This window comes from Cotesia glomerata, linkage group LG10, assembly GCF_020080835.1.
Source record: "Cotesia glomerata isolate CgM1 linkage group LG10, MPM_Cglom_v2.3, whole genome shotgun sequence".
Taxonomy (NCBI): Eukaryota; Metazoa; Arthropoda; class Insecta; order Hymenoptera; family Braconidae; genus Cotesia; species Cotesia glomerata.
In genome coordinates, this window is record NC_058167.1 from 4,901,216 (window position 1) to 4,910,560 (window position 9,345).

General features: G+C 30.9%; 1 pseudogene; it reads right to left on the reverse strand.

Moving 5' to 3' along the window:
* Nucleotides 1–673: 673 nt before the first annotated feature.
* LOC123273358 lies at nucleotides 674–9,240 on the reverse strand (annotated as a pseudogene).
* Between the last annotated feature and the right edge of the window lie 105 nt (nucleotides 9,241–9,345).

Sequence of the window (9,345 nt, forward strand, 5' to 3'; positions counted from 1 at the left end):
TCGAGAATGCATGGTAATCTTCCAATAGATGGATAACTACATTTCACAGCTTGCATCTACATCCGCCAGGGTGCGCTGGAATTGTTTTTACATAAACTGTAGCTTCGAGAGGATAGTTTGCTATAAAAAATGCAGCCAACGCGAGATTTAAGTTGGTACCAATTGTAAATTTTTATTATAATTACAAAAAATACTAAAATCCGAACAAAAACAGTTTCACTGTAAAAAAAAATCGCGCCAAGTCCAAGTTCATAAGATTATTAAGAAAAAAAAATTTCTTATTTCTTTACAAAAAGATATAAAATAAAAAAATTAAAAAATTCAAGTAATCGATTTGATTGTATTTGATTTTCGGAAATTAAAAAAAATTTTATTGTAAATTTGAAAATTAAAAAAAAAATTTTGGAATGTACTTGGTGTGCGTCATTGTGTATTTCAATTTTTTTAAAGTCCTAGTAAATAGATTTTACGAATTTCATTAAAAGTAAAATATTTTGCAACCACGCACACTAAATACGTTCCAAAATTTTTTTCTTAATTTTCAAATTTACAATAAAATTTTTTTTAATTTCCGAAAATCAAATACAATCATATCGGTTACTTGAATTTTTTTATTTTTTTATTTTATATCTTTTTGTAAAGAAATAAGAAATTTTTTTTTCTTAATAGTCTTATGAACGTGGACTTGGCGCGATTTTTTTTTACAGTGAAACTGTTTTTGTTCGGATTCTACCATACTTCGTACAGAAAGTGTCAGAGTTGATATTTTCTTCGTTTTGGGTTTGATTTCTTTAGGCCTTCCACGCGTTCGCTTTTACAAGTCATCAGACGTTAATTTTGTTCTTCTAACTATTAAATCCATGATCGGTCTAATTTCCACCAATTCGAATTTGGGAACTTTACTGCGAGATTTCTTCAATGAAACTCTAAAAAATTGTAAAAAAAATCAACAGATTAATTATTTTCAAAAATAAACCAACAGCAATCAATAACAATAAACTCACTTTATGATTTTTTAAATAAATTTTGCCATCTACAGCTGTAAAGCTGAGTACCTGTTCTAATCTTGAAAGCCTAACATCATTAATGGCTTTTCGTTGAAACATATCAATTAAAATATTTTTAATACTATAAGACAGACTCTCAGAGGAGAGCCAGTCAATGAAATCTGTCAATTCCTCGGTAAATTCTAGAAATTTGCAAAGGAAGTCCAAGAAGGAAGAGATGCATCACAAAATGAGGCAGTTAAGTCCCTCGAGGGAAGAACTTCAAGCAGCTGATGAACATAAGAATAGCAGCACAAAGCATAAGATATATTTTTATATGTGATAAATACAGCAGTGTAAACAATGTAGTACTTATATATACATATATATTTATTCCAGCAGAATGTATGAAAAAATGTAAAAGGTAGTCTTCACTACTATACATGAATAAATCTATCTATATATCTATTTTTAATACTACTGTACAAATCATTATTTTCAAATAAATCTCCGTTAAACACAAGCATCGTTTTAAATTGAGCTATTATTTTATCCGTTTTAAATTCATTTAAGTCTTTGTAATTTTCAATTAAATCTAAAAGTGCATACGTTCTATCCATTATAAGATTATGAGGGCGTTTTTGTTATTCGAAACAAACATAAACTGATAAGCATTATACTTTTTACAAAACTGTTCAATTGGAGTTATACCTTCGAAAGAAAGTACATCGTGCTTTTTCTGCAGAACTAAACCAACCGGTGCTTTCAGCTTATACTAAAAAAATACCAGTAAGTATGCCCTTAATTATATTTTTTTTTAACTCACCGTATGAAAATTATATTCAAAAAACTTTTTTAACATGGGATTCTGGTAATCTAAATAAACTTAAGATTATTTCAAAGTATGCTCCTCATGATTGCGTTATTACATGTTGGTGCCCACCTTTTTTTTCTCAATTTAAAAAAAAAAATTTAACATGTCATATAAACAATACAAATGATCGTATTTTAAATTTTAAAAAAGGCATTTTTGTCAATTGTTAGCTTCTTTTATAAATAATCACAAAAATAAAATTTTTTATTTTTTTACCTCGTCATATAAACTTGACCTTTTTTTTAATACAAATTTGTATCAGCTTGCTTACTTTTGGCTAATAACTCACTTCTTCCAAGCATGAAATATAAATTGAAATGATTTGATTAGTGTTACTATCTGTATCTAATTAAAAAAATTAGGAAAACGGTTGATCCTAAAGGCCATCTCTGCAACTTCCCGCTAATTCCATACTTAAGCGCTAATCATCAACGAATATAAACTTTATATGAAAAAAATTTTGACTGATTTAATATATGAAAAATACTTACACTACTCTTGGCGTTATTGACGTATTTATTATTCTTTTATTTAATCGTAATTATTTTATTTATTGGTTACAAATAAGCCAAAACACGTGGTCATTAACTTTAAACTACTTACATATGTAATGATGTTATACAAGATCATTACTGTTCATTAAGCAGTAACAGAGTCTACAAGCTGTAGCATAAAAGGTTTCAACATTCTAAACTCAAATAATTATTTTTACTACTGATATATCGGCAAAACATGTCAGTTGACGTTTTAGGCGAAATAAGAAAAAAATTAAAATAACGTAAATATTATTTAAATATATTATCAGTAAACAATATAAAATATATCAAAATTGCATATGGATACTCAAATCGAAGCTCTTTATGAGTGTATTATATCAGGATGAGTTTATATTTTTAAAAATGTAAATAAATAAAAAATTACCTTGTATCTTGCAAACTATGGACATTTTTAAAGGTATAAGCTCATTTAAGTGCTATTAATTAATCATTTTGAAAGCAGTTCATGAATTAATATATTTTTCAATTGAATTATTAAAAGTCGAAAAATCAAAACGGGTACCCAGTGAACACATGACTTCAATAAGACGTCATTTATAAGTCATAGGAATGTCACAATATTTTACGTAAATATGACGTAAAATTGACCTGTCTTGTGATCCAATTATGATGTAAAAATATATGATATATTTTTGACATCATACTGATGTAAGTTTATTACTTCTCCATGATGTAACGGAAATGACTTAGATATTACGTACAACTGACATAATATATAAACTACAATATTACGTAACATTAATGCCATCATTGTATGTCATAACGACGTAAGTTTAACATCATGCGTTTACATCAGTGACAAGTCACGGTCTTACGTAATACCGATACCATCTGTGAGTCATTATTTAACATCAATAATTTGTCACAATTGTACATAATACTGACGTAATTTGAAAGTCATTTTCTAAATCAGTGACAAACGATTATTTTCCATAATATTGATAAAATTTGGGGGATGTATTTTTTTAATATTATCGATTGATCAAAATTTATCAAATATAAAACTTCTTCAACAAGATGTCTAATTTACAATTAATCGCTAAATATTAATGAAAATTGGTTTAAAATTTAGTAAGAATCAGGAAGAGGTAAACAGCTGATTTAAGCTGGTACCTTGCAAATTTAGAATCCGCTCTTAATAACAAAAATTCATAATTTATAATATTAATGAATATATCTAACATATTAGCAAATAACATAAAAAATATTTTTCATTTACGTTTTTAAGAAAAAAAACATACAAATTAAATACATGTGTTATATAAATTTTTTACATCTATGCTTCTATGGTTCCATACACTGCAGAAAAAAATCCTGACTTCAAAGTTAATTTCTTTGGACTAAGAATATATTAGAAATGACTGAACATTTCGTGAATGAAGTCAAAATTTCTTGACACTAAAACACTTCTTGCTCCAATATAACTTCGGCCTCCGTCAAAATTTTCTTGATGCAAGAAATACTTTTTTTTCGTTGCATATGTTTCTCACTTATATTTTTCCATGAATTTAGGTACTTTTATCCATTGTAAAAATATTTTCGACTTCATTCAGTATAAATGATTTGGTGTGAAACTGATAACAAAATACCGAGTTCAATTTATGTGGCATGAACTCTAAATTTTTAAACCGTCAAGCAGTAAACATATAATTTCTTATGATTTCGCGTCAAGAAATTAAATGTCAGTCATTTAAATATTGCACTATTACTTGAAAAATAATTTTCTGACATTAGTGCTGCTACTTATGAAACATTGTATTTGAAATAATTCAAACAGTTCCATGATTGTTATTGACGAGACTAATAGTATTTTACACAGTAAAAAATTTTGCGTCATTGCGTCAAAAACTTTAGTGTTAAAAATTTTTGTGTTAAATATTTAACTTTTTAAGTGTAAATTTAACATTTATTGTGTTAAATCAACATAAAAAAATGTTAAATATTTAACATAAAATTTTTAACACAAAATTTTGACACAATGACGCAAAATTTTTACTGTGTACATCAAGTTTCATAATGTTGTTAGTATGTTAAATTAAAGAAATTCAAATTTCGAAAAAAATTGAAATTAAAAATAAAAAGAAATATAGAAAAAAATTGTATACTTAAAAGAGTTGAAATTAAAAAAAAAAATCTAAATTTTGTAAATTGAAATTTTGAAGAAGAAAAATCCAAATGAAAAATACTAAATTTTCGGAAAAAATTAAATAAAAAAAAAATTCGAGTCTTGAGAAATCAATAAGTATTAAAAAATATTCAAATGACACGGATACATCGTTTACTCTGAAAAAATTTCACTCTGTGAAAGTTCTCTGTGTCCGCAGAGAGTCTAAAGTTCTCTGTGTCCGCTTTTAGACGAAAATTTTTGAAAGTGTAAGATTCAATCAATTCTTATGAAAATTTATAAATTGCCTATTCATTACCACAAGTTTCACTAGAGAGCCTTTTATAAGAGTTTTTACAAAGTTTTATAGAACTTTATAAAATTTCATGAGTTTAATGAAATTTTATAAAATTGTATAAATTATTAGACTTGAATTTTATACAATTCCAGCTCTTAAAATCCATTTAATCTCAGAAAAAATTATGAAATAAGCATTTTTCGTCATGTAAGGCTTATCACATAAGTTATTTACTTCGTGACATGAACCGTTACTTGGACAAGTGAGCAGCGTTCCAGACTTCGATACGTGAGGACCCAAGTTCGAGCCCAGCATATTTCAGGATTTTTTCATCAAGTATCAACATATAACTAGTGTTTCAAACTTTGTAATAAGTCCACAACACTATAATTAATTTCATAATTGCCATCTTTTTATTTTTGAGAAATTTTTTTAAAAATATTTTTTCTGAGGTACAATTCTTACATCACTTACATCACTTTTACGTCATAATGACATCATTATCATAATATAGACATCACAGGTATGTCATATTGACGTCATAAATGTCATTGAGACATAATACTGACGTCATGACTACGTCATATTTTTACGTCAGAATCTTACGTCAAGAAGTGTGAAATAATGAGTCATATATGACTCATTCGTGACTTGTATCTTACGTAAATCCTGACATAGCCCAATGTCATTTTGACGTCACATTGACGTAAACGTGTTTACTGGGATATACATTAAATTGTGCGCCGTATTAGATGCGATGTGCGCATGCGCAGATTTTGATTAATTTATAATTATTAATAACGACAATAAAATCATTAATATAAAAAAAAAACATAGACCAATACAGACCTAACGATAAAAAATGCGATTTTGATAAAATTAGCCAGCTTTTCATAGAATGAGGTGCTATTTTTTTTTTTTTTTAGTAAAAATTAAAAAAATTTTTTGTAAAAAAACTATGAGGGACCTAACGAAAATTTTGGTGGACCTATCCGGACCTAACGTAGACCTATCGATTAAGGTCATTTTTACTTCGCGAATCCTTGGATGAGGTGCTAAATTTGCACAGATGTTATAATACAATCTTGCTATACTAAACTATATTTTGATCGGTGAGTAAAGTAGTTATTTATAATTTCAAGAGTAAGATCATAAATATTAAGAAATAGTTCATTATTGCGCCACTAGAAGAAGGATATTACATCTACTATTTTTGCATTCATTGTGGATAAAGTTTATTTACGTGAGAATAGATGAAAGTTATTAGACTTCTTCTGGAAAATATATAATAACTAGCTGACCCGGCAAACGTTGTTTTGACATATAAATAATTTCCTAGTGATTTCTAGTGTAGACAAGAAATAGCTTACTTATTGTAAGTATGTATGTATGTTAGAATGTGTATATTGTATGTATGTAAGAATGTGGTATATGCGTGAAATAAGCATGGAGCGCTGTGAACGATGAGGGAATATAAAAATAACAAAAGGCAAACATTATTTTTAAGTTATTATAATTTATTCCTTAAAATTATATATCATTAATTAAACAATTACGACAGTAACACTATTAAACAATATCAATCTCTTAATGCTATAGCGTGAACAATATTTTTTGTTAGTCCATCTTTAGCTAACACAAACAAACTGGATGGTTTACCCACTCGAGAGCATGCCACGTATAATTGTCCGTGTGAAAAACATGGTGTTCTCAAATCTAATCCACAAACAGACATCGTTTGACCTTGGGATTTGTTGATAGTCATTGCAAATGCCAATCTAATCGGAAACTGAATACGTTTGAATTGAATTGGCACATCTGTAGGTATAATAGGAATCCGTGGTATGAGTATATTTTCACCTCTGAACTTGTCATTTAAAATCCTGGCTTCGATCACGTTTTTCATTAATTTTTGAATGACTAATCGCGTACCGTTGCACAGCCGGGGCGGGTTCAAATTACGAAGCAAGATAATTGGAGATCCAACATTTAATTGTAAATTATGCGGTGGCATGCCTGGCAAATCCAGTGAGTTCAAAAACTCTGTGGGAAAATTTACTGCTTCGCTGTCGTCGCAAACTGTATCAATAGATTTATATGATACCAAGTTCCCTGGCAACAACATTTGTATCTTCAGATTTAAATTTTCAACGTCTACATTTTTTGCCGCTAAAATCGCTCTTTCTGCAAGCCACTCATGATTTATGTACTGTGTGTGTACATCGGGAAATATTTGTTCAATGAGAGTATCTTGCAAATCAGCGATTGTGCAGAAATCGGTCGGTAATTTTACGTATCCAGTTTCATCTATAGCAACTTTTTCATCACCGATATCTAAGAGTTGTTTTGAAAATGTTTCAGCGGATGGATCTTGAAGCATTTGAACGCGCATATTTATTTTTAGCTGTAATTTTTCAACATTACGCCACAATGGAGATGATTTTAAGCAAGCGTTGATCTCATCAGCGTATGTTGAACGTGGAATGACTGGAAGTGTTTGTCTGAAATCACCTGAAAGGACCAACAGAGTTCCGCCAAATAGTTTATCACTGTTTTTAATATCTTTCAATGTCCTGTTCAACGCCTCAAGTGAATGATTGTGTGCCATAGTACATTCATCCCAAATAATAATTTTACACCGTTTCAGCACAGTGGCCATGGACGATTGTTTCTTAATGTTGCATACTGCGTCAGGGTTATTCTGAATATTTAGTGGCAGCTTAAATACTGAATGAGCTGTTCTACCTCCATCCAATAAAGTTGCTGCAATGCCCGATGATGCAACGGCCAATGCGATGCCATTATTTGATCGTATTTCAGCAAGAATTAGCGAAATAACGAATGTTTTGCCAGTTCCACCCGGTGCATCCAAAAAGAAGAACCCACCTTGTCCAGCTGAAACTGCGAGCATAATGCGATCATGAATGGTTCTTTGTTCCTCATTCATTAGTGGGATATTGCGGGCAACAATCGCTGCCATTTTTACAGTACTGTACTGCAGTTCACGATTCATTTCAGTATTCATTAAATCAGATGCAGTTCTATTTGGCGAATTCATACCGAAATTACTAAGTGGTAAGTTGGCAATGACAATGCAAAGATCTTCAATAGCAATCAATGCTTCATTGTACATTTCGTCGCTGAATGTTATAGTTAGATCGGGGCACCGTATACGATGTTGATGCAATATATCATCAGTCATTGAATCTTTGTGATTTTCCCATAATATCTGTGCTCGCGCTGGGAAACATGTAGTCAACACTATAGCGAATAGTAGACGAATTTGTATTGCTGTACAGTTCAATGCAGCTTCAGCAAGCATGCATTCCCACTGGTTGTCGTCTTTCAGCAAGCTGAGTGCAAGGCATGCATCTTTATACGTTGGATATTGTTGCCCATTCACTTAACGTATATCTTGAAATGATAATGGGCCAGTAACATTAACCAACAATAGTCGAAGATAAAAGCACTCCGTGTGTCTTGAATTGACTGTAAATAATCGCCCCAAGGCGTTTGATTTAAATAAATTGAGACATGCAGCAACTGGTGAGCCTTGCTTGCGGGGCATCCATGTTTTTGTTTGAGTCCATGTGAAATAGCGTGGTACTTGTGAATAGAGTAATGTTCGTGCAAAGGCACCAAAATCATCCGCACGATTACACAATTCAAAAAATGCAGTGAGTGTAGTTTTAGGTGGATTTATTGCACGATCAATCGCTGTCTCGTTCGTGAAAAATACACGCTGACCGTTTTCAAGATGGATGGCTAACTGAACAACTGCTGGATCCCGTTCATGAATTGGAAAACCAAAGATACGCCAAGCACCTTCATTGGAGCTGATGTACCGACCAATTTGGTAGAGCGTTATTTCATCGTTTTTATTCACTGGAGGAGCATTCACATTAGTATTTTCCACTCTAAACACAGCCATATCACTGCCTTTATGGACATACTTGCAAATGTATTTGATGCTCTTCACAGAACTGCAGAACTCAACATTAATATGAGCATTATATGTCTTGCTCAGCAGAGGCGAATATGGCACGAGCCAACGATTGTCAATATCAATATCTGTGTTGATGATATTTTTAATAAATGATTGTCCGTCATTTTCAGGATTTCTTCGACGATATATTGGGTATCCGTCGACATTTGTGACTAAACGTATTATTGGTAAAATCTTTAGGGAAATTTTTAGTACATTTTCCATCAGCCATGCAAGGCGATGAACTATTAAGAGTACCACATGGACCATGAATCATGTTTTTTGTAACAATATCAAACAGCAGTTGGTCAGTGGATGGATCTGGAATTTCCGCAGAAATGATACTATCGATTTCTTCAGGACGGATTTTGTCGATGAACCAAACCAAAATGTGTGCATGAGGTAATCCTCGCTTTTGCCACTCAACCGAATACATCCAGCAACGTGTGGGACCAAATACATGTGATTTAGTAATGAAACTTATTAAAGACTTCAACTTTTGTCTGAACACACGTGCTTTAATGTCATGGCGATGTATTGC